Source organism: Aplysia californica, unplaced genomic scaffold (assembly GCF_000002075.1).
Source record: "Aplysia californica isolate F4 #8 unplaced genomic scaffold, AplCal3.0 scaffold00067, whole genome shotgun sequence".
In the NCBI taxonomy this organism is placed as follows: domain Eukaryota; kingdom Metazoa; phylum Mollusca; class Gastropoda; order Aplysiida; family Aplysiidae; genus Aplysia; species Aplysia californica.
This window is the reverse complement of record NW_004797337.1, coordinates 1,944,393-1,952,426: the sequence shown is the minus strand read 5'-3', so window position 1 is coordinate 1,952,426 and position 8,034 is coordinate 1,944,393. Positions and strand designations below refer to the sequence as shown.

Genomic DNA, 8,034 nt, shown 5'->3' with positions numbered 1-8,034 from the left:
TTTTCTGATTTGTTTCCTTTTTTTTTTTACGGCATTCATTTTGTTTGAGGCTATTTCCCTCTTCCTTGGTTTGTTTGTGTTATTTTTTTAAAAAGATATTATAATTACATTTTTGAACATTGTTTATTAAGATCAAATGTCAAAGTGTGGAAAGGGGGATTTCGATAAATTTTTGAGGTTGAATTGAAAGGAATATTTGTCTTCAAGGGATTTTTTTTTCTTATAATATACATAATATTTATATAAAAAGGATCAAAATAATGTTTGTGACTGACTCGTCCACTGTGGTAAGATTTTGGACCAGGACTGCATTACTTGAAACTTTACAGCAGACTGCTTGCAAGGTCGTCCATGTTTATAAATATCAATATGCTAATTTGTTGCGGTTTTTTCTTCTAAAAGTAAACTTCAAATCACCTTTAATACTGGGAGGCGGACAGCCATATCACATAAAGATGTCTCTTTGTGTTTATAAATACCCTTTTTAGAAATCTTACAAAAGTCAAATTTGGAACCATCTTTAGTACCGAGAGGGAACTCATATAATATATAAATATATATATATATATATAATATATATATATATCTTTATAAAGTGGTCAAAGCCTAAGTGTGTTCTCAATTTGATTCCCCTTTTCTCTACTTTTCCAGTGTAGTGCAGTATTTCTTTTTGTGGGATGTGTAACCGAACTCGACCAAAACGAAATGGGAACAAAAATAATAAAAACAATTCGTTAACTTTGCCATCTCTCTATCTCTCTATATTTATATAATACAATACCATTCTGTTTCTTCCTTAGTAATTTATTATTAGTCAAATTTTCCGTCCCCTATCATTATCGACCCCCAGTAGTTGGCTACGGTAACTGTTTTGTTGCAATCCTGGTTCCAAAAAACAAAGATCTTACTACAACAACTACCGCAACCCGCTGGCCTCCTGGAAGGAAGGAGTGTATGATCAAACAAACCAACCTCTGCTTGTACTAATACCCTCAATGTTTGCATTCTTCTCTAACTCTTTAACTTGCAGGGGCAGATAAAAAGGATCAGGAGCAGAAGAAACCACGTAAGTGTGTAGTCCTATCTATCTCGGTCTCCTGTCTCTGCCTCTGTCTCTTTCTGTCTCAGTCTCTCTGCGCCTCCCCCCCCCCTGTTCCTCTGTCTCTATGTTTCTATCTATCTATCTATCTCGCTCTCTCTCTCTCTCTCTCTCTCTCTCTCTCTCTCTCTCTCTCTCTCTTTCCCTGTGCCCCCTCTATCTGTCTCCATGTCTCTCCCTTTCTCTCCCCCCCTCTCTCTCTCTCTCTCTCTCTCTTCTCTCTCTGTGTAGAAGCGGGGGGGGCATGCCTCCCGCTGCGGCCCACCCCCCTTCAGCCCCCCCCTCCCCTCTTCCCCTTTCCCCCCATTCCAGCAGCATTGCAGAACATTATTGTATTTCAGTCTTCTAGTCTAGGTGGAGTTAACTCAAAAAGCTGTGAGTTCGGCTTTTGACACCGTCAGTTCAATGTACCCCTTTCTCCCTCTTAACCTCGCAAGTGTTAAGAGATATCACGTCAGTCCAGTGTAAATGTACCCCCACCCCTTTCCCCCAATCCCGCCTCCCTCCCCCCTCCCTCCACCCCCTCTTTCCAGGAAAAAAATCCTTTTCCTTGTACGCCCCCAGTTCTGGCTGTAGTAATGTAGACCTGTAGCATCCCGAACCGTAATGAAAGTAGTTCTCTGACGTCACAGTTTTGTGTGTTGATATATATATAGTTCCTGATCTTATTGAAAAGTAGTCCCAAAGAATTAATTAAATTTTTCTTAAATACACAGCTGAGATTTTAGGGGAGTGGGTAATTAATTTTGCAGACTGTTAGATGCTGCTCACGAGGTTATTGTGTTTCTACTTTCTATTTATTATTATTATTATTATTTAACATTTATATTATTTTCGAAATTTTCTGTCTTTTAGGCTTTTAAACTGTTTTCAGTACTCTCGTTGAAGACATATGGGGGTTGGCTTCTTTTTTTTTCTTTTTTTTTTTGACTTCTTGAATAACACTTGTCTGGTTAATAGGGAGCAAGGTGTCGGAACTCCTATCCTCTGATACTAGTCTAGTTAGTGCAGACAGTAATTATTCAGCTTATCATGTATGACGAAGCATTTGGCATGACCTCGAGAAGGCTCTGTAACCTTAACGCATGTGTTTGGCTGCATGGGCTGCATTGTATTCTTCTCTATTATGAAAGCTAATCATTGTCAGTATGTTGGGTCTGGTTTCTTTGTTTTATTTAATTTTTTGGTTCATAAAAATTTCTCTTATTCTTATGATCGGAGTAGGCCGGGTATGTTGTTTTAGCTCATAGAGGTCACTTCACTTTGTGGTATGTCATAAGGTTGCACGTGCCTCCCTTATTCTTCTTTATAGGACTATGGATACATTTTTGTCTTATGACCAAGAAATGTTTGAAAGTAATGGAAGAGAGGATTGCAAACCTTTGATATACGTTTTGAAGATTCAGAAAGATTTTTTTGGGTAAGATCTTTGGCTAGGACCCTCAAGAAATTAATGTAGCGAATAGTTAGCTCGTTGGTTACTTTAGATTAGAGGAAAAGCTTATACTTATAGTGCTGGCGAACGCTTTTGCTGGTCTTGCTCTGGTTTATAATTCGTTCGTATGTATCCTTTTTTTTTAGAGGGGGGGAGGGGGTGTTATTTTTTAACTTCAATAGGAGAGACAAATTTATTAAGATGGTTTGATATCCCCTAAAGTACCTGAATACCAAGCAGCAATATGGGCATTTTGCTTGCCAGGGGCGTTTTGCTGTCGGCACTGGGAGTAGTGTCGCTGGGTTAGTACGGCGATTGGTTTCGATTTTGGCACAATCGTTTCGGATCTCTTCGGTTTGGTAGGTGGGGCTAGCCAGATTGAGGGAGCAAAGTGACCGTTGTGGCACAAACCACAAGCCGGTCGCCCGACTCGCAGCCTCAAAAACAAACGCGTTTGTTTTCAGGACTCGAATCGGGCGATCCGTTGACGATCGGTTTGTCGATCGATCTCCCATGGGCACTGGGTAAATTACGGGTACTAGGCACCAGAGGCTACTTGGCATACTAATGGTTCGTGGAGGTGTTAAGACGTAGCATTCACGGAGAGAATGAACAGCATAAGAGAAAAAGGGGATGGGATGGAGAGAGGTCTTTTCGTTGTGTTTTGGTAGTTCGAGCTTGACTAACGTAGCCAGTTAGCAGAGGTATTATCCCAAATTTGATACACATTGGGTTTCTTTCCTCGTACTTTCTGGAAGATGTTTGTTTCTCTTTCTCCAAGTGTTCGGGCAAAAATCCGAAATACTCCGTCCTCGTAGTGACATCAGCTGGGCTGTGTTGTGTTTACCTTAAAAGATATAAAAGAAGCAAAAGACATTAAGTCTGTGGTTCTTTAACTTCATATTTAACTCCTTATTTTTGGTATTTTTTAAAATATTTTTTTTCTTCAGGTCGAAATGATTTTTTATCTAGAAATGATTAGCCTACATGTATTGTCTTTGATTGTGAATGTGGAAAAAAAAATCAAGTTGTTTCAACCCGACTCCTCTGCATTCCATGTCTGTTTATGTGCAGCTCTGTTTACAACAACTAGGAGTGACTGATTCCTCTGTGTATGCCGATGCGTACAGAGTACCTTATTCTCCTCTATGTCTGCCAAGGATAGCTAGCGCCCACTATAGAACCAAAGGTTACTTATATAAGTAGGCTTTTTGCTGTTGCTCGCAGAAGACGTTTGTTTCCCTCGTGGGGAAGCAGTTTATAATTTAAGTATCTCACTCTGTCTGCTGGTGGCAGAGAGACGTCTCTTTCTTCCCGCGACACCCAAAAGGGTATAAGCGGTGGATAAAAGAAAAGAAAGAAAGAAGACTCTGCTGGGATGTTGTATCCCACCTACCCACCCAGCCGTGGTTAGGATTGGTGCGCTCTCCCTCGAAACTATTGAAATTATGTCCATGGAGGCGTAGCACATTTCGAGTCACTTATTGTCAGTCGCCACCCGCGGCACTCTTACTTGTAGAAACTGTTGGTGTAGTCAGGATAATAATATGAATTATCGAGTAGTGGCCTCAGTGGCCTAGTGGTTAGGCTACCGGACCCGTAATACGTATGCGAGCGCCGTAAAACCTTACTAAAACTAAACAAGACCCGTTGTCGTGAGATTTCGGGTTCGGGGATTCGAGCGTCACCTCGGTCCCCGACGTTGTGTCCTTGGGCAAGGCACTTTAAACGAATTTCCTAGCTGGTCCTTTCGGAGATGGACGTTAGACTCGGAGGTCCCGCCTCTTAAATCACCTAATAGTGTTGATGGTAGCTATGGGCGTTAAGCCAATACCATTTCACCAACTATCGAGTATCTCGGATCTTTCTACTGGGATGTTGTATCCCTCTCAGCCCGGGTGGGCCCTGACAGGCAGGATCGGAAGTCCGCCGCCTCCTAATTGATCTAAATTGTTTCGATGGGGGCGTTAAAAAAAACCCTTACACTTTTTTAAAAGGAGTATGAACAAGAATATGAGATCCTTTTGTTACGTTCAAGGGGTGTTGACATGTCATGTTGTGGATTGTTCTGAGAAGAGCGTGAAATGACCATGTCTGACCCCCCCTTTGTTGTTCCATCACTGCTGCACGCACATTTTTAACTCTCTTTTTTCTTTGCTATAAATTTTTACAGTAATGAAAACCAAAGGGAATGGTATTAAAGGTGGTTGTATATTACATCTATATTATTATATCCCCCCTGTGTAGTATTGTTGGTCTCATTTTTTTTCTTTAAAAAATTCTACCTCATTTGCACATGCCGTAATCTTTTTTCAGTACATAACTATTATTATTATATCGTCAGATATTTGTGTACGGATGATTTGGGTTGAGACAGTTTGGTTTACCTGTTTTGTTTTGTTTTTTGTTGAGCTTCTTAGATTCTGAGTTCGTCTTCTTCTCATTTCTAACGATTTTCAATTCCAGAGTTGTCGTTTTAACTCTACTGATTTCACTCTACTCATTTTTTCTGTGATGTCTTTTCTTCCGGTGGATTTACTGTGTTCTCTGTATACTCATCAATCATTTCCCTATCTATACTTATTAAATGTTAACCGCTTTCATTTCCTTTTTTAAAACATTCTAATATATTATGCTGTTGTTATTTTTACATTTTTGCTCTGTTTGACACTTCAAGAAATGGCTGAAGATGTATAATATACTGCTTTTTTTTCCCCTTGAAATTTTATCAGCACTTTAACATTATTTATATTCTTAGTTTCAACAAAGCTGTCTTCATTAACGTCTTCGAAATTTCACAGGCTACTAGACGTAATTTCTTTTGTGTTGCTTGAATAATGTTCTTTTTCAATGTTTTTGTGAATACTTGTGAATTATGTTACCTTCCTCGTGCCATGCAAGACCCCCCCCCCCCCTTTACCGTCTATCCCATCCCTTGTTCTTTGCCTTTTTCACTGCTTTTCCAACCACCCTCCGGCCTCGCCCTTTAACCCTTGACCTGTGCCCTTTGCCTTTTGCCGTTTGCCCTCTGCGGATTGTTGCCGCTTGCTCTCTGAAGCTCACCTCCCCCCCCCTCCCTTTCCCCCTCGCCTTTTCTATTCATTCGTGTTCCAATTTTTAGCCCCTCCCCCCCCCCCCTCCCCCCAAAGAAAAGAAAAAATAATATCTTTCTTCGATATTGTGGACGTCTTTCATGCAGAGAATAACGTACAAGTATTTGGACTGTTGAAGCTCTCAACGTTCAATACTGTACTTTGTTAAGTGGGTTTGCGGGTTTTTTGTTTGTCTAAAAATAATATATATCTAGAATGTGTTAAAAGCGCTGTCATTTCATCACTCTTGTAGTAGCTCTAGCCGTGTTCTTACCACCATGTCCGTATATATGTCTCTGGTTTAAAAAGAACCCCTGACGCTGATTTCTCATCGTGCTTCCTAGTGGCTTTGAATGTCATCGGCGTCTCAGTCTTTTTTTTTTTTCCTTTTTTTCTTCTTCTTCTTCTTTCATTTCTTCTTCTTCCTTCCTTCCTTCTTTCCTTCCTTCCTTCCTTCTTTGCTTCTTTTCTTCTTCTTCTTCTTCTTCTTCTTCTTCTTCTTCTTCTTCTTCTTCTTCTTTCCTTCCTTCCTTCCTTCCGTCCTTCCTTCTTGTCCATGTCTTCTGTGTAGCTATGGCGTCTCTCTGCCACATGAACACTGACAAGCTGCGGCTCTCCTCAGACTTACAACCCCTTTCCTTCTTCCTTTTTTCTTTCTGGCGTCCTGCCTGCGCCCTGTCATTATCTGATCGTATCGTTCATTGTCGCCTTGCACCTGCTGCCTCTAAATAACTGTTCTCATTCACTGCCTTTGTTATAATTATTTCAACTCGAACTTACTACGCCTGATTTTTTTATTTTTTTTAATTCATTTTTTCTTAATAACCACCCAGCCGCCATTTCTTTAATTTTTTAACGCCGAGGGCTCCAAAAATGTTATTTGACGTAGTAAGAAGAAAGAATTGTAGGATCTTTATTTGGTTTTGCCTCAGCAAAGCCGCCCGTGGATGTGTTATTGCGTCCTCAGACTCATCGACTACAGAGCACTCAACAAGGCTAAAACAGCACCTGGACATGGATGACCGGTGCCTCTATAAATAAATCATTGATGGTCAAGCATTCAACTAGGGGTCACATAAATTGGCCAAAATTGTGTCGCTAGTGTCGTAAAACATTGGCTCTACCACCATCAGTCAGGTTCTGGCTTCATTTTTAAAGTGATGTTGCGTGGAAAGTTACCATAGCTCTCGAGCCACCCGCGCTCCCACCTGAGATGAACGGGCGCCTATTCGTAGACCGGAGTCGTTTAAATGCCTGTCGATATTCTACTCTATGTTGGTCGAAAAACGTGTCTGTAAAGAAGTAGAAGTGGCGTCAGTAGCCTAGTGGTTAGGCTGCCGGACTCGTAATCGTGAGGTTGTGAGTTCGGGGGTTCGAGCCTCAGTTCGGTCCGACGTTATTTCTTTGAGTAAAGGCACTTTACACGAAATTCCCATTTGGTTCGGGCCTTTCGGAGATGGGTGTTAAACTCGGAGGTCCCGCCTCTTAAGTTAACTAATAGTGTTGATAGAGGCGTTAAACCTATACCATTTCATCATTTCAAAGAAATCGCTCTTATATAGTGTGGCGAGACTGACGTCGAGTAGCGTTCAGTGTGTGGTAAAAACTCTGCAATCTATCTGTGTCTTCTACCATGTAGACTGCAGAAATTCACTTGAAAATTGCAAGATCTGTGTGATATTATTACTACGCGGAATTGTAAGAGGTATAATTACAATTATATCTTAGCACGTACTTGCAAGAAAGAGGCATTATATCATTGAGCAGACTCGCTTGTGCTAGAAGTATATATCTTAGTTTCGTTTTGATCTCTCTCTGAGAAGTACCACCGGTGTCTACAGTGTATTTGAGTGTTAGACCCTTCGCTGTCGCGTGCAGTAGACCCAAGTTCGATTCCCCAGTGGAAAAATACCCTACAAAATATCGAGTATCTCGGGGACTTTCTGCTGTGGTGTACATTTAAAGAAATCTACATTTAAAAATGAAAATTGAGAAAATAGCAAAGTGTGAGCCCTTGGTGTTAACAACGCGTTGCATGCCATGAAGCTCTTCCTCTTCTCCGCAACTGTATCGGTGTCCTTTACTTCTCTATTTGTATTTTAGATGTTATGAATCGTGTTTAAAAAAAAATAAATATATGTGAAGCGTGCTGACAAAATGAGTTACTTCTCGGATTTGAGCCCTATGAAAATAGATACATTAGCATGCTTATAGGTTCAGTTTTTACAATTTATAAGTATGAAATGATAAAAGGCATTTGTACTCAATGAATATCACATCAAGAGAAAACCTAGAAATGTGTCCCTAGTGTCGATTTTTGGCCAATATCAGCTTTTGAGGATTGTGAGAAGTAACTCATTTTGTCAGCACGCCTCACATATCACTTTGCAAGGGAAAAAAAGGCGGTG

At 40.6% G+C, this 8,034-nt stretch overlaps 1 protein-coding gene across 1 annotated transcript in view; it reads left to right on the top strand.

Moving 5' to 3' along the window:
- Window positions 1–1,030: 1,030 nt before the first annotated feature.
- The window catches only part of LOC101855239 (plasma membrane calcium-transporting ATPase 3), a gene marked incomplete at its 5' end in the record, with an annotated part of 62,949 nt that continues 55,945 nt past the window's right edge, over window positions 1,031–8,034 (top strand). Inside the window, 1 exon segment of the mRNA XM_005093688.3 lies at window positions 1,031–1,066.